Source organism: Rhinopithecus roxellana, chromosome 12, assembly GCF_007565055.1.
Source record: "Rhinopithecus roxellana isolate Shanxi Qingling chromosome 12, ASM756505v1, whole genome shotgun sequence".
In the NCBI taxonomy this organism is placed as follows: Eukaryota; Metazoa; Chordata; class Mammalia; order Primates; family Cercopithecidae; genus Rhinopithecus; species Rhinopithecus roxellana.
Window position 1 is genome coordinate 32,512,797 of NC_044560.1, and position 22,435 is coordinate 32,535,231.

At 43.9% G+C, this 22,435-nt stretch overlaps 1 protein-coding gene across 2 annotated transcripts in view; it reads right to left on the bottom strand.

The window, feature by feature from the left end:
* The window catches only part of ZNF573 (zinc finger protein 573), a 47,510-nt gene extending 38,208 nt beyond the window's left edge, over positions 1–9,302 (bottom strand). The window contains exons 1-2 of one of the 2 annotated variants that reach the window (XM_030913739.1): positions 9,216–9,250; positions 8,427–8,747 (exon numbers count right to left, since the gene is read on the bottom strand). The gene's annotated coding sequence lies outside the window, so the exon portion shown is untranslated. Of the gene's footprint in view, positions 1–8,426; positions 8,748–9,215 lie in introns of both variants that reach the window. The other variant, XM_030913738.1, reaches the window with a different exon arrangement.
* Between the last annotated feature and the right edge of the window lie 13,133 nt (positions 9,303–22,435).

Sequence of the window (22,435 nt, forward strand, 5' to 3'; positions counted from 1 at the left end):
ACCTGTATCCTCAAATACCAAATTACAGTTCTGCTTCCAAAAATACCACCAAGCAGATGACTCTGCAATTGTTGACTCTTAGTCCTCTGGAGAAAGAATATCTAAGATCTCTGGTGTATGATTCCATAAAAGCCCACTAATCTCCTTCTGAAATACAGCCCAACTGCATGGTTTGAATGATCTGCCAATTGAATATGTGAATATTGGCCGGGCGCGGTGGCTCAAGCCTGTAATCCCAGCACTTTGGGAGGCCGAGACGGGCGGATCACGAGGTCAGGAGATCGAGACCATCCTGGCTAACACGGTGAAACCCAGTCTCTACTAAAAAAATACAAAAAATTAGCCGGGCGAGGTGGCAGGCGCCTGTAGTCCCAGCGACTCGGGAGGCTGAGGCGAGAGAATGGCGTAAACCCGGGAGGCGGAGCTTGCAGTGAGCTGAGATCCGGCCACTGCACTCCAGCCTGGGCGACAGAGCGAGACTCCGTCTCAAAAAAATAAAAAATAAATAAAAAATAGAATATGTGAATATTTCTTAGAGAAGAGAGAGAACATAAAAACCATTGTGTAGTTGTCTCAGTGAACTCTGTCATCACCTGGGGAAGGAAGGCCTAAGATACTCTCTACTTAGTTCACTTCAGGCAAAAAAAATCCAATGTTCTTACATCAAAATAAAAATTTTTGTGAACCAAAAGGAAAGCAACCAACATGAATATTGCTTTTTAGGCATCAACAATATTTCTTTTTTTTTTTTTTTTTTTTTTTTTTTTTTTTGAGGCGGAGTCTCGCTCTGTCGCCCAGGCTGGAGTGCAGTGGCCGGATCTCAGCTCACTGCAAGCTCCGCCTCCCGGGTTCACGCCATTCTCCTGCCTCAGCCTCCCAAGTAGCTGGGACTACAGGCGCTCGCCACCTTGCCCGGCTAGTTTTTTTTTTTTGTATTTTTAGTAGAGACGGGGTTTCACCGTGTTAGCCAGGATGGTCTCGATCTCCTGACCTCGTGATCCGCCCGTCTCGGCCTCCCAAAGTGCTGGGATTACAGGCTTGAGCCACCGCGCCCGGCCAACAATATTTCTTAACCTTCATTATTTTTGTAGTGCAACAGTTCTTTCCTCCTTCTTGGGTTTCTTTTGGAGAATGGCAGGAGCAGAGGAAAACTGGATCACAACCAAAAGTATGGTCACATACAAAACCAAGATATAGGCCAGGTGTGGTGACTCATGCTTGTAATCCCAGCACTTCAGGAGGTCAAGGCAGGAGGATCACTTGAGCCCAGGAGTTCAAGACCAGCCTAGGCAATATAACAAGACCCGTTCTCTACAAAAAACACAAACATTAGCTGGGTGTGGTGGCACACCTATAGTCCCAGCTACTTGGGAGGCTGAGATAGGAGGAACACCTGAGTTCATGAAGTTGAGGCTGCAGTGGGCCATGATTGCACTACTGTACTACAGCCTGGGTGACAGAGTGAGATTTTACCTCAAAAACAAACAAACAAATAAAAAACCAGGATATAGGAGGAGGGCTGAAATCTGTAACAGAGTTCACAGTTCCTGGGGTCAAAGTTGTAGGAATGGTGTGGTTCTGAGATTATACTGCCCCTGCACGGCCCCAGGGGAGGAGCTTCCACCAGGGTGTGTAACTCCAGGAGCCTTCCCGTGATGTCTTCCCAGAAACTTGGCTTAAGAGGTACCTGCAGCTCTAAAAATTTCCATCCCAAGCTGATGTGAGTACTTTATTTCTGGGAACCTTCATGCTAGAGCTCAAAATATGACTTCTCTCTTGGGGCTATGAGAATTGATGATATGAACTAGAGTAGTCATACCCAATTAAATCAGAGTTCAGAGTCTAGGGAGAAGAAAAGCACAGCATTCATAGTGCAAGCACCTGCCCAGGGATTATCGTGCAAATCAGCTACTAAAATGACTGCTAGAACCTTAAGACCAGTTTTACCTAGTAGCTGCTCAAATAATTGCCCTAATGCTAACACTAGTTTTACCTACCGCCCTCACTCACCAGAAATTGCCAGCTCCCCGAAACTTCACTAGTGCCAATGAGTTTTGTGTCAAAACAATAGGTAACATTTCTCTTTCTAATAAAGCCCTCTGAGTGGGAAAAAAACACAAATGATTTTTCCTCTGCTATTACACAACACTCAACACAGAAGACTTTTATAAGCAAACATGTGGAGGTTTTTCCACACACACCAAGCTAGCAATCAATTCTGCAATGGACAACCAGCTGGGTGTCCTCCAATTCAATTCAGACACTATCTACCTGGAGATAGGATCAGATCCCACAGGTTGAGGGCTTAGTCCCACAAGACTGGCCCACCCTTCAGACACTGGTTACAAGTCTGGGCCTCCAGAATGTCATGCATGTTATTAACAAGCACATTAATAAATTTGTCTTTCTTTTCTCCTATTAATTTGCCTTTTGTGAGCTGACTTTCAGCAAACCTTCAGACGTTTACACCCAAATTGCAATTCTGTTTTTCCCAAATAAAATGTTTTATTTCAGAGATTTCTCTTAATATTTTATTTGACTTTGATAGGGCCATTTCTTTAAGCTACAAATGGCTGTAAGTTAAGAGGGTAGAGGAACCAGCAGGTAACCAACTCAGTGACACACACAGAGCCCAACAATCCACACTCGCATAAAAGCCAGTCTTTCTAGTCACAGGAGCACATTCACATACCACTCACAGCGTCACAACCGCATAGGTTGTCGTGGACACCTACCCTACCCTGTTACACACACTCACTGACATGCATACTGCACACTCACTTCCACCCTCGGTCACCCTCAGTCACACAATCCCTCTCCTCTCAGGCTCACACAGATGAGAGGCCAAGACCAACACCCTGTCTATGCCCTGGGCCTTCTCTAGTGCAGCTCTGAAATCCCAACCTCCGTTCTCCCTGCACGTTCAAGTCTGGCATCGATCTAGGTCCAAAATTACCTTGTGGTGGTTTCTCCCTTTGACATGACTATCTTACTATGTGGCCCCCAATAACCATGCAGACATAGGAAAACCCAAGACATCAAGATTATTTTAGCCCCAGTGGCCTCTGAGAAATGTGGTCTTCAAGAGAAAAATTTGTGGGAGTGGAAGTCCCACATTCAAACTGCTCCCATTGCATTTTCAATCCACTCTCCAATGACTGGCTTTTGGAAGACTTCAGAGATTTCCTGCCAGCGATGTACTGTGCAGGCCCACAGTCAGCTAAGGACTGGTGTTTCTGGCCTGTGTGCTAGGGAGAGGTAGGGTAGGTCCACTAGCCCTCAGGGAAGGCTGATGATGGAAACTGCTGATTAAATGATTGGATTTTAAAAAAATGAAATCAGTCCTCTGTCCAAAGCCAAGACAGGCCAAAAGCTAGGCCTCTAGAATTAAACAGGTAGCCAAGTTGTGAATGCAAAGAAAAAGTTCTTAAAGCAAATTAAAAGTGCTACTCCACTGAATACATGAATAAGAAAATAAAATAGCCTTATTGCTGATATGAAAAACATGTTATGGTCTGGATAGAAGATCAAACCAGCCACATCATTCCCTTAAGCCAAAGCCAAATCCAGAGCAAGGCCCTAAGCTCTCTTCAATTCTGTGAAGTCTGAGAGAGGTGAGGACACTGTGGAAGAGAAGTTTGAGAGAGTGGAGGATGGTTCATGAGGTTTAAGGAAAGAAGGCATCTCCATAACATAAAAGTCCAAGGTCCAGCCTGGCCAACATGGTGAAACCCCATCTCTACTAAAAATACAAAAATTAGTCTGGTGTGGTGGCAGGTACATGTAATCCCAACTACTCGGGAGGCTGAAGCAGCAGAATCACTTAAACCCAGGAGGCGAAGGTTGCAGTGAGCCCAGATCGCGTCATTGTACTCCAGCAGACTGGGCAACAGAGCAACACTCTGTCTCAAAAAAAAAAAAAAAGAAGAAGTGCAAGGTGAAGCAACAAGAGCTGATGTAGCAGCTGTTCTAAGTCATCCAGAAGATCTAGCTAACATAACTGATAAAGGTAGCTACACTAAACAGATTTTTCAATGTAGATAAAACAGCCTTCTTTAATGGCCATGACTTCTCCTCTCTAGCTATGAAAAGTCCCAGATGGCATCTTCTTCCATGTCACTACTACTACTCAGAAAAAAAGATACCTTTTTTAATATTATTGGTCATTGACAATGCACAAGTCATCCAAGAGCTGCGATGGAGATATACAAGGACACTGGTGTTCTTTTCATGCCTATTAACACAACCACCATTTTGCAGCCCATGGATCAAGCAGTAAGTTTGATTTTCAGTCTATTATTTAAGAAATCCACTTCATAAGGCTATAGCTGCCACACATCGTGATTCCTCTGACGGATGTGGGCAAAGTACATAGAAAACCTTGCGGAAAGAACTCACCACTCTAGATGCCATTAAGACTATTTGTGATTCATGGGAGGAGGTCAAAATGTCAACATTAATGGGAGTTTAGAAGAAGTTGATTCCAACCCTCATATATGACTTTGAGGGCTTCAAAACTTCAACAGAGGAAGTAACTCCAGATGGGGTGGAAATAGCAAGAGAATCAGAAGTGGAGCCTGAGGGTGAGCATATGTGAACTGATGAGGAGTTGCTTCTTATAGTTGAGCAAAGAAAAGTGGTTTCTGGAGATGGTAATCTACTCATGGTGGAGATTCTTTGAACATTGTTGAAATGACAACAAAAGATTTCAGATATTACATAAACTTAGTTGATAAAGCAGGGACAGGGTTTGAGAAGATTGCCTCCAACTTTGAAAGATGTTCTACTGTGGGTAAAATGCTACCAAACAACATTGCATGCTACAGAAAAATCTTTTGTGAAAGGAAGGGTCAATCTATGCAGGAAACTTCATTGTTGCACTTTTTTTTTTTTTTTTTTTTTTTTTTTGAGACAAGCTCTCACTCTGTTGCCCAGGCTGGAGTATAGTGGTGCGATTTCAGCTCACTGGCTCCCAGGTTCAAGCAATTTTCATGGCTCAGTCTCAGCCTCCCGAGTAGCTGGGATTATAGGCATGTACCACCATGCCTGGCTAATTTTTGTGTTTTTAGTAGAGACGGGTTTCACCATGTTAGCCAGGATGGTCTTGAACTCCTAGCCTCAGGTGATCTGCCTGCCTCGACCTCCCAAGGTAGGTATGTAGATTTTTTAGACATAATGTCATTGCCCACTTAATTGACTACTTTAAACATAACTTTTATATGCACTGGAAGACCAAACAGGCTCACCTTATTTTTTTTTTTATTTTTTATGTTTTTTTTGAGATGGAGTCTCGCTTTGTCACCAGGCTGGAGTGCCGTGGCACGATCTCGGCTCACTGCAACCTCCACCACCCAGGTTCAAGCTATTCTCCTGCCTCAGCCTCCCAAGTAGCTGGGACTACAGGCGCCCGCCACCATGTCCAGCTAATTTTTGTATTTTTAGTAGACATGGGGTTTCACCATGTTGGCCAGGATGGTATCGATCTCTTGACCTCGTGATCCGCCTGCTTCGTCCTCCCAAAGTTTTATTTTGATACTTGCCTTTACCTCTGTGGTCTGGAACCAAACCCACAATATCACCAACATATGCCTATACAGCATAATCCTACATTATAACCACTCTTTTGCTTACATCCTCACCTCCATGAGCTTCTCTGCTTCATTTTTGCTGAAATACAGTTGTCTCTCAGTATCTGAGGGGGACTGGTTCCAGGACTCCCACGGATACCAAAAATCCATGGATACTGAAGTCCCTTATATAAAATGGTATAGTATTCACTGGGTGCGGTGGCTCATGACTGTAATCCCAGCACTTTGGGAGGCGAGGCAGGCAGATCACGAGGTCAGGAGTTTGAGACCAGCCTGACCAACATGGTGAAACCCTGTCTCTACTAAAAACACAAAAATTAGCTGGGTGTGGTGGCGTGCATCTGTAATCCCAGCTACTCAGGAGGCTGAGGCAGGAGAATTGCTTGAACCTGGGAGGCAGAGGTTGCAGTGAGCCAAGGTTGCGCCACTGCACTCCAGCCTGAGCGACAGAGAGCGAGACTCTGTTGCAAAAAAAAAAAAAAGTACAGTATTTGCATATAACCTACATGCATCTTCCTGTATACAGATGGACCCAGACTTACAATGGTTTAACTTACAATTTTTAGACTTTAGGACAGTGTTAAAGTTATACTCATGTAGTATGTTCCTGGATTTCCAACGGAGTTAGTAGTTTATCTGGATGCAACCCCAGCAGAAGTTGAGGAGTGTCTGTACTTTCAATAATCTCTAGACTACCTAAAATACCTTTAAAAATATAAATGGTATATAAGTAGTTGTTATCCTGTATTGTTTAGGGAATAATGACAAGGAAAAAAGTCTGTACATGTTCAGAACAGACACAACCATCATAGGTAAGCCTAATTACACTTTCAGTCTGTGGTTGGTTGAATCCATAGATGTGGAACCCACAGAAACAAAGGGCTCATTGTATCACAACCTTAGTTAAATCCAACTCTTTTTTACTCTATGCTTGATCTTATGCAACTGGTATGGTCAAAGAAAAATGTGTGAGCCATGATGTGCCACCTCACTCCAGCCCATGCAACAGAGAACCTGTTGCTATAAAAAAGAAAGAGAAATATATGCAGATTAGACTCATATTAAAATGGTCACAAACCAGAAGCAGGACATTAATACTGCCCAGTATTCCTATTCATTTTCTTCCTTGCTTCCTTTTCTTTCTTTCTTCCTCTTTCTTCCCCTTTCTTTCTCTCCCTTCCTTTCTTCCTCTTTCTTTTTTTTCTTTTCTTTCTTCTCTTTCTCTCTCTCCTTCCCTCCTTCCCTTTCTTTTTTTCTTTCTTTCTTTTCTCTTTCTTTCTTTCCTCTCTCTTTCTCCCCTTCCTCCCTTCCTCCCTCCCTCCCTCTCTCCCTCTCCCCCTCTCTCCCTCTCTCTCTTTCTCTCTTTCTCTCTTTCTTTCGACAGAGTCTTGCTCTGTCACCCAGGCTAGAGTGCAATGGTATAATCACAGCTCACTGCAGTCTCAATCTCCTGGGCTCAAGGGATCCTCTTGCCTCAGCCTGCCACGTGGTTGGGACTACAGGTGTGCACCATCACTCCCAGCTAATTTTTTGATGTTTTTGTAGAGACAGGGTTTCACTTAGTTGCCTAGGCTGGTCTCAAATTCCTGAATCAAGTGATACTCCTACCTTAGCCTCCCAAAATGCTGGGATTACAGGTATGAGCCATGGCACCCAGCTCCCATTCTATTTCGTTTCTTTTCTTTTTTTTTTTTTCTTTTCAATTGAGATGGAGTCTCACTCTGCACCAGAATGAGGAGTGCAGTGGTTCAGTCTTGGCTCATTGCAACCTCCACCTCCCAGGTTCGAGCGATTCTTCTGCCTCAGCCTGCTGAGTAGCTGGGATTACAGGCATGCACCTCCACCACGCCTGGCTAATTTTTGTATTTTTAGTAGAGACGGGGTTTCACCATGTTGGTCAGGCTGGTTTCCAACTCTTGACCTCAAGTGATCTGCCCTCCTCTGCCTCCCAAAGTGCTGGGATTACAGGAGTGGCCACCACACCCAGCTCCATTCTATTTTCTTAATAATTTCCTTTTCTTACTCAGACTATCAATGAGAAAATCTTGGCTGACAGTGAAACCGCATGTTAGAAAGTTAGGCCTCAACAATATAAATATGCTAAATGAAAAGCATTATACTCTTACAACCTTAAAAGAATAAGTTACCCCTTTGTCTCAAACTACATCAGTAACAGCAACAATAATCGTAAAGAGAGGAAGATTGTTGTCCTTGATGCTAAACTGATTTTTTAGGTTCTCTTTACCATATGAGAATACATGGAAGAATCTGAATGATATGCCAAATGAATATGAGATGATTTTTTTTTTTTTTTTGAGACAGTCTTGCTCTGTAGCCCAGGCTGGAGTGCAGTGGCAAGATGTCGGCTCACTGCAACCTCCGCCTCCTGGGCTCTTCTTCCTCAGCCTCCCGAGTAGCTGGGATTACAACCGTGCACCACCATGCCAGACTAATTTTTGTATTTTTAGTAGTGATGGGGTTTTGTCATGTTGGCCAGGCTGGTCTCGAATTCCTGACCTCAAGTGATCCGCCCGCCTTGGCCTCCCAAAATGCTGCGATTACAGGCATGAGCCACCACACCCAGCAGAATATGAGAACGTTAATGAGATTCAGCTCAATGGCTCCCAAAATCTACTGGAAAGAAAGCAGATTGGTATTAGGACATTCAGACACATTTCAGACAAAGGAAAGCATGCCCTAAAACCAGTAATCTTAGGAAAGAAAAAAGCCAACTAGCCTAAACTTTGATTTTTAGATGTGAAAGAATTTTTTTCCTCCTCATCAGAGTCCTTTTGAGGAATAGCAGGGCCAAGGAGGGGGAAAAGAATCATGAGTTACCAGGTCTTTCCTTGAAGCACGGAATGCCTCGTAACACAATACCCTCCACACCTTCCCTGTTCACACACTTTAACACATGGAGGTAGGAGGGAGGCTGGAATCTGGGTATGAGTTCACAGCAGGTTCCTGGGGTCAGAGCTCTGGGAAACTCGAGGTTCTGAGACAGGTAGCTCGCTTTCAGAGTTCACAAAGAAATAACCTCCCAGGCGTTTCCAATCTCACAGCAAGTCAATGCCTTCTTGCTGGAAAACTTCATTTAGAGTTCAGTATCCAGTTTCCCTCTTGCAGACATTTTTTTGTGTGTGTGTCAGCCGCAAGCAGCTGTGAGGAGAGAGGGGAGAAGAAGCATCCAGGAACCTACAGCCACGACTCAAAATGACACCGCAGTGCCACCGCAAACAACGTACATGAAAAGGACAAGCACCTCATATCCCCGTCACGCAAGCACAGCCACTCACTCACCTGTCACAGCCTCACAACCGCACCCACCGTCAAGGAGGCACATCACAGCCTCTCACACGCACAGTTTCTCTCTCACACACTCTCAAACATTCTCCATCTGACATATACAACATTCTCTCACGTGCGCACTCAAATACCCTCCTCTGCTGTTCATGCACCCACGGGCCTGAGATTCCGATAACAACTGGTCATCCAACTACAGGCTTCCACGGTTTAAGGGCTTCCTCCACCACCCCGGCCGGTTTAGGTTGGCCTCCAATGTAACTTGATTGCCCAGAGCTCTGCCTGCGAGTACCCTGTGCCTATCCTGAAATGAGTTCAACTCACCTTGCAAAAGAACCACGCGAAAACGGAAGGGAAGCCATAGATTGGGTGTTTCCGTTCCCCTCTGGGAAATGTAGTTTAAGCCTAAAGATACATGACCGCGGTGGCTTGTGGGAAAAGTGTCTCGGAACCCCCAAATCCCGGTTAGATTGCAGGCATCGCCGCACGCTGGCTCCCGGAGGTTTTAGTCTTCTCACTACCCGGAGTGCGCAGACACAGAGACTTACTGCGCTGGCGAAGATGGCTGAGGCGAAGCCATGTTCGACTTGTCCTCGGAGTCCTGAGGGTTTCAGTGACCACAGAAGGCTGAGAAGGGGAATCCGAACTCGGAGCTGCCGGAAGCCTCGGGCTGGTTGAGTGTAGAGCCGGTCGGGGAGGGGGTTCAAGGTGTGGCAACGAGGGCGAGCGTGGGGGGTCGGGTATGAGCTCCGGAGGGCGGGGACTCTGCTCTGTGTCCCCTGAGGAGGTCCAGCCTTGTTATAAGGTATGAGAAAAGTAACTTTTTAAAAATGGACAAATATTAATTGTATGTTTTATATGCTGATAGAGTACAATATGCTGTTTTAATCTATGTTTACAATCTGAAATGATTAAGTCAAGCTAATTAAATCTGTCACTTCACTTTTTTGTGGTGAAAACATTTAAAATCTACTCTGAGCAATTTTGAAACAACACATTATTTATGTAGTTGCTATTCTGTGCAATAGATTACTAAAGTTTGTTCCTGCTGACTAACTGAAATTTTGTACTCCTTTAATTAATATCTCCCTTTCCCCCATTTTTCAGTCTCTGGTAAACACCATTCTGTGCCTCTTAAGAGTTAGACTTTTTTAGATTCCACAAATACCACTTATGTGGTATTTGTATTTGTCTTTCTGTTCCTGGTTTTTCTCACTTAGCATAATGTCCTCTCGGTTTATCCGTGTTGTCACAGATGACAGAATTTTCCTCGTTTTATTTTTATTTTTTATTTATTTTTTAAAAATCTTTCATTTATTTTTAAAAACTCCGTCTTGAGACGGAGTTTCGCTCTTGTCGCCCGGGCTGGAGTGCAGTGGCACAGTCTCAGCTCACTGCAACCTCTGCCTCCCCGGTCCAAGCAATTCTTGTGTCCCAGCCTCCCAAGTATCTGGGATTACAGGCATGCGCCCCCACATCGGCTAATTTTTGTATTTTCAGTAGAGACAGGGTTTCACCATATTCATCTGGCTGGTCTCGAACTCCTGACCTCAGGTGATCGACTCACCTTGGCCTCTCAAAGTGCTGCATTTACAGGCGTGAGCCACTGTGCCTGGCCAATTTTCCTCTTTTTTTTTTTTTTTTTTTTTTTTGAGGCGGAGTCTCGCTCTGTCGCCCGGGCTGGAGTGCAGTGGCCAGATCTCAGCTCACTGCAAGCTCCGCCTCCCGAATTTACGCCATTCTCCTGCCTCAGCCTCCCGAGTAGCTGGGACTACAGGCGCCCGCCACCTCGCCCTGCTAGTTTTTGTATTTTTAGTAGAGACGGGGTTTCACCGTGTTAGCCAGGATGGTCTCGATCTCCTGACCTCGTGATCCGCCCGTCTCGGCCTCCCAAAGTGCTGGGATTACAGGCTTGAGCCACCGCACCCGGCCAATTTTCCTCTTTTTAAAAAGTGAATAGTATTCCTTTATATATGCATATATATATATGACATTATATAAATAATATATATAATATGTAACATTATCTTCATCCATTTATAACACGCTGGACACCTAGGTTGCTTCCATATCCAATGCAGAATAATGCTGCAGTGAATATATGATAGTGCAGTTCTCTCTTCAGCATGCTGATTTCAATTCCTTTAGCTATACACCCACAGGTGGGATTGCTGGAACATACAGTAATTCTATTTTTAGTTTCTGATCAATCTCCATGTTATTTTCCATAATGGCTGTATTAATATACATTGGGAAATGTACTTACTTTTGATGCTGTTGGGAATGGACTGGTTTATTCAATAAATTGTGTTAGGTACACTAATTAGTGGGTAGAAGTGAAGTTATATTCTTTAAGGCATAGTCAAAACAGACTGAATAATTAAATGTAAAAATGATCTGGAGAAAACATTTTTGTTTTTTTTTTTTTGAGATGGAGTCTCGCTCTGTCAACCAGGCTGGAGTGCAGTCGTGCGATCTCGGCTCACTACAATCTCTGTCTCCCGGGTTTGAGTGCTTCTCCTGCTTCAGCCTCACAAGTAGCTGGGATTACAGGCATGTGCCACCGCACCTGGCTAATTGTCTATGTTTTAAAATATTGAGTTAGGAGTAGATTTTCTAAGCTAAATTGACGTGAAATGCTAAGGAAATAGTGAGATTTAACTTGGTAATTATGTGTCTGAATGAATCAGCCAATTAATAAAATTAAAACAGGCTAGGGGCTGTGTTGCATCCCTGTCATCCCAGTACTTTGGGAGGCCAACACAGGCAGATCACTTGAGTCCAGGAGTTTGAGACCAGCCGGAGCAACACATCAAAATGCTGTCTCTACAAAATACAAAAATTAGCCAGGCGGGGTAGAATATGCCTGTAGTCCCCACTACTTGGGAGGCTGAGGCAGGAGGATCACCTGAGCCCAGAGAAGTCGAGGCTGCAGTGAGCTGTGATCCTGCCACTGCACTTCCAGCCTGGGTGACAGAGTGAGACCCTGTCCCAAAGAAACTAAAATAAAGTGAAATGAAAACAAATACAAGACAAAAATGGATCGACTTAACACGTAGTGTGATGAACAGACATAGATAACAATACTGATCCAGTGTGATCCAGTGTGATCCAGTGTGATCCAGTGTGATCCAGTGTGATCCAGTGTTATCAAACTCATGGTCACTAGTCTAAAGGAAATAGGAATGGTGACTATAAATTCACAACCATTTACAACATTAGAAATACAAATTATCATCAGATATATCAGACTCACAATTACTTGCCCTTTTAAAAATTCATCCTGCTCTCCATAATTAAGAAAATATTGATAACTGTTTTTTTCCCTTAACTTAGCCCTTTGTGCTCCTGAATCTCTGAATTTGTGTTCACATCTTAAGACTCTTTTTTTGTAATTATTTACTGTAGCTTTTTGTCTTCAGTTGAGACATCACCTTTATTCTCTTTACACTTTTCCACAAATGACTCAATTTTTTCATAAGCATCATTGATGAGTTCCATGTATGTGGTGATAGTGTAATGATAAATTATCAGTGTGGTTTCCCTCCAGTCTTGTTCATTATTCAAGTGACTCTCCTTGGTTTAGCAACAGGTCAGGAGGTATCTGTGACATTTTGTTCAGGTTAAGCAGTAAGAAGAAAACAAAATCTACATTATCTTTTTCATATTTTAAACACAAGCCAACAAATAATTTGGAAGGACCCATGATTAGACAGTGAGGATTTTATGTTCCCTCAAGAGTAATTGAGATTGTTTAATTGTATGGGGAAATGAACATATCTCAAAGGGAAGCAAGAAGATATAATATTTAGACCACAGAATCATTAGGAAGTGGCTTTGCACCGTGGGTACACCACTGTACACAGGAAATATCAGGGCGCAGTGGCGCACGCCTGTAATACCAGCACTTTGGGAGGCTGAGGCAGGTGGATGACCTGAGGTCAGGAGTTTAAGACCAACCTGACAAACATGGTGAAACCCCATCTCTACTAAATACAAAAAATTAGCTGGGTGTGGTGGCACACACCTGTAATCCCAGCTACTTTGGAGGCTGAGGCAGGAGAATCGCTTGAACCTGGGAGGCGGAGGTTGCAGTGAGCTGAGATGGTGCCATTGCACTCTAGCCCGGGCAACAAGAGTGAAACTCTGTCTCAAAAAAAAAAAAAAAAAAAAAAAAATCACTGCCACAAACTTTTTCACATAGGATGATGAAGGATTCCAGAGCCCCTGCTACCTCTAGGGGCTCCTCCCCCGGCCATGCCACACATATATCTTGACAGGGCCTGTTACAGAGAAGAAAAGGCCCAGTAAATTAATATCACAATCATTGACACATACCCACCAAAAACTCATTAAAATTTTGACAAAATTAAGTGTCAGCAAGAATGCAAAGATTTGGGAATTATCAGACATTGTAAGACTGTCAGTTGGTGTGTTAACTTTGGGATGAAACCAATAATACCTAGTAAAGCTAAAGATCGTTTACCCTGTAACCTATGGTTTTACCTCTTGCTTTATACCGTACATAAATACACACTAATGGTAACCAAATAGAAATACAAAAATACAACAGCATCATTTTTAACTTACAAAAATGAACACAACCCACATGTCCACCAACCATGAAGGGATACAAACTGGTATACTGTTTTTTTGTTTGTTTGTTTGTTTTTTGGGACTGTTGCCCAGGCTGGAGTGCAGTGGCACGATCTCGGCTCACTGCAACCTCCACCTCCCAGGTTCAAGTGATTCTCCTGCCTCAGTCTCCCGAGTAGCTGGGATTACAGGTGTGCATCATCACTCCTGACTAATTTTTGGTTTTTTGTTTCTTTGTTTGCTTTGAGATGGAGTCTCACTCTGTCGCCCAGGCTGGAGTGCAGTGTTGCGATCTTGGCTTGCTTCAACCTCCACCTCCTGGGTTCAAGCAATTCTCCTGCCTTAGCCTCCCGAGTAGCTGGGATTACAGGCCCAGCTAATTTTTTGTATTTTTAGTAGAGACGGGGTTTCACCATGTTAGCCAGGATGGTCTCTATCTCCTGACCTTATGATCCACCCGCCTCTGCCTCCCAAAGTGCTGGGATTACAGGCATGAGCCACCACACCTAGCTGGTGTACTGTTTTAATAGAATGCAGAATCGATGCTAAATGTGAATATTAAATACTTAATATTGAGTAGTAGAAGCCAGGTGCAGCAGGATACAGACTATTACTCCAATTATGTAAGAGAAAAACCAGGCAAAATCAGACGATACTTTATGCATATAAAAATACATAATAAGGCCATGATTCATGCTAAATGAGTAGATTTTAGCTTCCCTTGCCACATGCAAAAAATGTGGGTATCTGTGAGATGAGAGATGTTAATTTGTTTCCTGTAGTAACCCCTTTATACTATGTATATGTATCCTATAACATCATGTTGTGTATCTTAAATATACACAATAAAATACTTATAAAAAGAAAAAATTTTGACCAGATGTGGTGGCTCATGCCTGTAATTAATCCCAGCACTTTGGGAGGCTGAGGCATGAGGATTGCTTGAGCCCAGGAGTTCAAGAACAGCCTGGGTAACATAGTGAGACCCCCTTTCTATCAAAAAAGAAAAAGAGGCCAGGTGTGGTGACTCATGCCTATAATCCCAGCACTTTGAGAGGCTGAGGCGGGCAGATCACAAGGTCAGGTGTTTGAGACCAGCCTGGCCAACATGGTGAAACCTCATCTTTACTAAAGATACAAAACATTAGCCAGACATGGTGGCACGCACCTGTAATCCCAGCTATTCGGAAGGCTAAGGCAGGAGAATTGCTTGAACCCAGGAGGCAGTGGTCGTGCCTCATGAGCCGAGATCGTGCCATTGCACCCCAGCCTGGGCAACAGGGCAAGACTCTGTCTCAAAAAAAAAAAAAAAAAGAAAAGAAAAGAAAAGAAAGAAAACAAAATTGTGAAAGGATGCCCAACAGAATTAAAATGTTGACTCTAAAGTGAGCTACTGAATGATGGGGATGCATGAGAGAAAAGGTTACTTAACATTTTTATACCTATTGAATTGAATCCTATGTATGCATTATAAATTTAAATGCAGTATTATGCAGATAACTCAAATGTGGGTATGCTTTGATTAGGACTTTGCATTTCCCATTTGCTCAACTTCCTTATGATTGTAGATGCATATGAATAGAAATACAAAATTTAAGGAGACACAGGACTTCTGATAGCCCTTTTTTCTTTCCACATTTTGTGTCTCTGGCTGTAGTTTGCCATATGTGTCCCTATGGCTAATGAGCAAAATGTTTTTCAGATGGATACCTGTGATCAAGCATTGCAAGTTAAAGATATTTCTGAATCTTGGACCTCTTAGTTCCTGTGAAGCCCGCCCATGCATAATAAAGCAGAGAGGAATATAAAAGGTTGCTGCATCGATAATCAATTTCTGGTGAGCAGTAATTACAGGTAATGTAAAATGAGATAATTATTGCTTTTCATCGTATCTTGAAAGAACTCCTACAGTCGATGACAAAACACCTAAGTTCACTCTCCTCTTTTCTATAATGAAAAGACATTATCCAGTAGAAGTTCAAGAGTAAAATCTGAAGGCAACTTATCTGACCTGGCCACATGGCCTTGCCACTTATTCAACATAACTTTCTACACACTAACCTCTCCAGACCTCAGATCTTCAGCTCTCCAAAATGGAAACATAGTGGTATTTACCTCTAGAACTGCAGCTGAACTGAGCATTTTAGGGAAGGAACAAACACACACATGATAGATTATGAACCCAGTGTAGGCCAGAATACAGAAATTTCTCAGTAATAGGGATCCCCAAGAGAAAAATCAGATGTAGCCTATCTCAGTGGCCTTTCATGTGGCAAATGAAAAGTGAAAGTCCATAATGAGAAAGACATGGGCAGCCAGTGACACCATCCATTCAATGTAGACTCTCAACATACCTGACAGTCGTTACCTGTTATACCCCAACCCAAAACATACATAAACCTCAAGCTTCAGTCAGAAATATTTATGGACAACCAGGTATATTATTCTGTGTTTCCAGTCAAAACTCAGGTTGACCACATTTTATGTGACAGGAGAAGGCACAGTTGATGCCCAGTTAACCCTGAGATCATCTCTGCCTGCAGCTTCTTATCATCACAGCAAGCTCTTTCCCTGCAGTGCATTGTCTGTATCTGCCCTTTGCTATATAGGTAGCAAAAATAAGCATCTGAAAAGATGCTCAACTAGGGAATTCACTATGTCACTAGAGAATTCAAAATTCAAAAATTCACATTCACTATGTCACTAGGGAATTAAAATTAAAACAACGATGAGACACCACTACACATCTATTAGACTGGCTCAAATCCAAATACTGACACCACCAAATGCTGGTGAGAATATGGAGCAACAGGAACGCTCATTGATTGCTGCTAGGAATGCAAAATGGTACAGCCACTGTGGAAGGCAGTTTTGCAAATTCCTGCAAAACTAAACATGTGCTTACCATACGATCTGGCAATTGCATTCTTTGGTATATACTCAAATGAGTTGAAAACTTACATCCACTCAAATCCTCCACATGAATGTTTATAGTAGCTTATATATAACCAACAAAGATTGGAAGTAACCAAGATATCCTGCAATAGGGAAATGGATAAACTCTGAAATATTCATACAATGGAATATTATTCAGGAATAAAAAGAAATGAACTACCAAGGCATGAAAAGACACAGAGGAATCTTAAACATGTATTTCTAAATTAAAGAAGCCAATGCAAAAAGGCCACATAGTGTATAGTTCCAATTATATGGAATACTAGAAAAGGCAAAACTAGGCAGATGGTATTGTAAAAAGTTCAGAGGTTGCCAGAGGCTTGAGCAGAGGGAAGGATGAATAGGTGGAACACAGAGGATTTTTAGGGCAATGCAACTTTTATCTGTGACCCTATAATGGTGGATGTATGTCCTTATGCATTTGTCAAAGCCCATAAATGGTACAACACAAGGAGTGAAGCTTAATATAAGCCATGAACTTAATAATATCCATATTGACTCATCAAGCATAACAAATGTACCACACTAACAAGATGATAATAGAGGAAGTGTGTGTATTATGGTGTGAGGGGGGATATTAGAGCTCAATATGCCCTCTGCTCTGTTTTTCTGTACACCTACAACTGTTCTAAAAATTAACTCAATTATTTATTTATCTTTTGCAGACAGGGTCTCACGCTGTCACTCAGGCTGGAGTGCAGTGGTGCAATCATGGCTCACTGCAGCCCCAACTTCCAGGGCTCAAGCAATCCTCCCACCTCAGCCTCCTGAGTAGCTGGGACCACGGGTATGTGCCACCATGCCCGGCACATTTCACATTTCATCTGAAAAGATGTTCAACACCATATGTCACTAGGGAATTCAGATTAAATCAACGATGAGATACCATTACACATCTATTAGACTGGCTTGAATCCAAACATCAACACCACCAAATGCTGGTGAAGATATGGAGAGACAGGAACTCTCATCTATGGCTGCTGGGAATGCAAAATGGTACAGCCACTGTGGAAGGCAGTTTTGCAAGTTCCTGCCAGACTAAACATATGCTTACCATACTATCCAGCAAAAAAAAAAAATAAGAATTTAAAATATATTTTATATACTTAAAAATATGTATTTGAAGAAATATATATTTTCTATATATTTTAAAAATAATATTTTAAATTTTTTTGTAGAGACAGGGTCTCCCTATGTTGCCCAGCGTGCAGAATCTATTAATTTTAAAAATGTTTTAAACTCTTGAGCAGGGAATTATTTGAAGAGTGAAAAATCAAATGATAGAATATTGATTGGTAAATTGCAAATGTTGAATATTAAATAATTTGGATTAATTTTAAATTCCAAAAAGCGAAACTTTAAAACATATTTTTAAAATTTCCTAATCCCATGTCAATGCATGTTCAGCATATTCAGGAACTGATTTCAGAGAAGAAATAAGCAGTCGACAAGTTCTTAGATTTTGACTTTGTTTGTTGACTGTTTGTATTTGTGAATGGCGAAGTTTAGATTTTGTTCCTTTCTTCTTAGGGTATTGACTAATAATTTTATTAAGCCAGAGAGACAGTAAATTATAATTATTACCTGCTTGTCCATTTTATCTGTTATAAATCTCTCCTCCAAACTCACTTATCTAAAGTTTTTGGTTCTTTTAGCTGGGTGCAGTGGCTCATGCCTGTAATCCCAGCATTTTGGGAGGCTGAGGCAGGAGGATCACTTGAGGTCAGGAGTTCGAGACCAACCTGGGCAACATGGAAAACCCTGTGCCTACTAAACATACAAAAATTAGCCAGGCTGCCAGGCACGGTGGCTCACGCCTGTAATCCCAGCACTTTGGGAGGCCGAGGCAGGCAGATCGCCTGAGGTCGCGAGTTTGAGACCAGCCTGACCAACATGGAGGAACCCCGTCCCTACTAAAAATACAAAATTATCCAGGTGTGGTGGCGCATGCCTGTAATCCTAGCTAGTTGGGGGGCAGAGGCAGGAGAATAGCTTGAACCTGGGAGGCAGAGGTTGCGATGAGCCGAGATCGCGCCATTGCTCTCCAGCCTGGGCAACAGGAGCAAAACTCTGTCTCAAAAAAAAAAAAAAAATAGCCGGGCATGGTGGCACATGCCTGTAGTCCCAGCTACTCGGGAGGCTGAGGCAGGAGAATCCCTTGAGCCCAGGAGGCGGAGGTTGCAGTGAGCTGAGATCACACCACTGTACTTCAGCCTGGGAAGAAAAAAGTTTTTTTTTAAACTCATTTTTTTTTTGCCATTCAGATATATGGGATGTTTATAGTCACTACCAAGATAAATAATTACCATATCAAGGTTCTAAATTTTAAAAACTATTTTTTCCCTTTGTTACGTTTAAGAAGCCTATTCCGGCCGGGCGCGGTGGCTCAAGCCTGTAATTCCAGCACTTTGGGAGGCCGAGACGGGCGGATCACGAGGTCAGGAGATCGAGACCATCCTGGCTAACATGGTGAAACCCCATCTCTACTAAAAAATACAAAAACTAGCCGGGCGAGGTGGCGGGCGCCTGTAGTCCCAGCTACTCGGGAGGCTGAGGCAGGAGAATGGCATAAACCCGGGAGGCAGAGCTTGCAGTGAGCTGAGATCCGGCCACTGCACTCCAGCCTGGGCGACAGAGCGAGACTCCGTCTCAAAAAAAAAAAAAAAAAAAAAAAAAAAAGAAGCCTATTCCAGGCCGGGGGTGGTGGCTTATGCCTACAATCCCAGCACTTTAGGAGGCTGAGGCCAGGGGATGATGAGGTCAAGAGATCAAGACCATCCTGTTCAACATGGTGAAACCTTGTCTCTACTAAAAATACAAAAATTACCTGGGTGTGGTGGTGGGCTCCTGTAGTCCCAGCTACTGGGGAGGCTGAGGCAGGAGAATGGCTTGAACCAGGGAGTCGCAGGTTGCAGTGAGCCGAGATCACGCCACTGCACTCCAGCCTGGGACAGAGTGAGACTCGGTGTCAAAAAAAAAAAAAAAAAAAAAAAAGGCCGGGCATGGTGGCTTACGCCTGTAATCCCAGCATTTTGGGAGGCCGAGGCGGGCAGATCACTTGAGATCAGAAGTTCGAGACCAGCCTGGCAACATGGTGAAACTCTGTCTCTACTGAAAATACAAAAATTAGCTGGGTGTGATGGTATGCACCTGTAATCCCAGCCACTCAGAAGACTGAGGCAGGAGAATCACTTGAACCTGGGAGGCAAAGGTTTCAGTGAGCCAAGATCATGCCACTGCACTCCAGCCTGGGTGACACAGTGACACTCCATCTCGAAATAAATAAATAAATAAGGGGGAAAAAACAAATGTAAAAAACAAGTGAGTCTAAAAGTAGCAATGAATCGTAATGCCTAAATTTGTGGGATTGGTGGGACGTGGTGGCTCCCGCCTGTCATCCTTACACTTTGAGAGACCAAGGTGGGTGGATCACCTGAGGTCAGGAGTTCAAGACCAGCCTCACCAACATGGTGAAACCATGTCTCTACTGAAAATACAAAAATTAGCCGGGCATGGTGGCAGACGCCTGTAGTCCCAGCTACTAGGGAGGCTGAGGCAGGAGAATCGCTTGAACATGGGAGGCGGAGTTTGCAGTGAGCCGAGATCACACCACCGCACCCCAGCCTGGATGACAGAGTGAGACTCCCTCAAAAAAAAAGTTTGTGGGACCAATTCCAGTCCAGTCCAGGGGAGCATACACTGGCAACCAATATCTCCCCCTCGGGCACCTTCAGGGTCGAAAGAGTGCGCCTGGAACAGACTGGGAAACTCCAGCAGGCAAAGTAAGGTGCCAGGAATAAAGACACCGCCTGACACATTCTCCACTCCCCCTTCACCCACCCCTCTCCCCACCACGCTTCCATCCGCCTCCAACCCTGCCATCTCCCCAGCAGCCTCGGATTGAAATCTTGCAAGGAAGACACCGACTCTCAAAGTCACAGGCTTAGGAATCTGAGCTACAAACAAAAATGAGGCCCTGCTCCCCCAACTCCCCCCTACTCCCCTCGGCACTGCTGCCCTGCACCTGCCCCTTCCTCCATACTTTGAACTGTCCTCCCAGAAGCTGGAGAGACGGCCTGCCTGTCAGGAAAGAAAGGACCAGCATGCGGCAAATGCCTGGGGTAGGTAGGAGAAGACGGCGAGATTAGCGCAGGGATGTAAGAAACAAGTGGCTCTCAGACCAAAGAAGACTCTGCGGGAGAGGCACACTAGGCGTTCACAGATGCGTGCGCTGGAAGGGAGCTTCCGTTATCGAAAGAACTGTCTGAGAAAGGCTCTGATCTGACCCGAAAGGCCCTTGGTTCCCACGGCAACGCCTCAGCGTCTGGCAGTAACAGGCTCTGTGCCGGAATCTCTGGGTGTGGACGTTCCGCCTCCACCAGCCTCTCACAGCCGAGGCACCTCCCATTGGCACCTGAAGGGTTAGGGAGGCTTTTCTTCCAGCTGTGACAGATCCTGCCTGAGGAGCGCTCCTGGGCCTTTCTTAGTTGTTTCTTCCCGCCGACCTGCCACTCAAAGCCACAACCCACTTGCACGCCACCGTGTGGACACCTTAAAGCGACCGTCTAGATCTGAACCGCGCTGAGGGAAAGGTCAGCTTCGCTCCCATTAGATGACTTGGCCCAAAGGACCTAGCGACTGCCCGGACAAAAATTTCTTCCTACAAGCTGCATGTGTCTGTGGGCTCTAAGAGTCAAAACCAAACCCAAAAGAAAAAGCCAACCCACCCCCACTGCAAAACCAAAAACCACCACCAACCCACCTTTCAAGTGAGGAGTCCTTGAGAAGTGCTTCTTCAGCCAGGACCAGGAAAGGGAATCTGTGCACTTGGTGGGACCCAGAACACTCAGTGGCAGGGACCTGACCCACCACTGACACACAGATCAGGATGCGTCACCCTGAGAGATGACCCCACAAATCTTGCTCTCACAGATTGATTCCACACCCTCTTATCGATCCCACACACATCCCATCACTCACACCAGATTCCCTCATCACTGACCCTACATACGCACAATCATTGATTCCATGGACCTCATCACTATCCCAAAGACCACCCATCACTAATCTACAGACCCTCCTCTGTCACCCCAGGGACCTCACAGATTCCCCATCCCTGATTCCAGGATCTATAGAACCTCACCTCTTACCCTACATACCTATTAGTAAGAGGATACATTCATGGGAGACTGTGTTGACCATTTTACACATCCATTGCATGTGTGTGTGTGTTTGTGCTGATTAATGGCTTAGGTAAACTTTAGCATTTTGGTAGCCAACGCAGTTTTTCTTTTCTTTTCTTTTCTTTTTTTTTTTTTGAGACGGAATCTCGCTCTGTTGCCCAGGCTGGAGTGCAGTGGCGCAATCTTGGCTCACTGCAAGCTCTGCCTCTGAGGTTCACACCATTCTCCTGCCTCAGCCTCCCGAGTAGTTGGGACTTCAGGCCGCCCGCCAGCATGCCTGGCTAATTTTTGCATTTTTAGTAGAGACGGGGTTTCACCTTGTTAACCAGGATGGTCTCGATCTCCTGACCTCATAATCTGCCCACCTCAGCCTCCCAAAGTGCTGGGATTACAGGTGTGAGCCACTGTGCCCGGCCGCCAACACAGTTTTTCAATGGCTTTTCTTTTTCTTTCTTTTTCTTGTACATCTTTAAAGACCTTACTCCAGTAAGTGTGGATTGCAAGTTATTAATGCCTATCCCTTATTGAGTCCTTGTCATGCATATTTGTTATTAATCATAATTCACAATTCTTACAACTCAGAGACACCAAAGATTCACATAAGAAGAATGGCTGTGGGTTTTTGTTATTATTTTTTGGTTACTGTAGATTATAAAAGTCATTCATTTGTATCAAGTCACTAAGTGTATATTTTGTTTTCTAAAAAAAATTGTAATTAAAAATATTTTTTAGACAGGGTCTTGCTCTGTCACCCAGGCTGGAGTGCAGTGGTATAATCATGGCCACTGCAGCCTCGAGCTCCTGGACTCA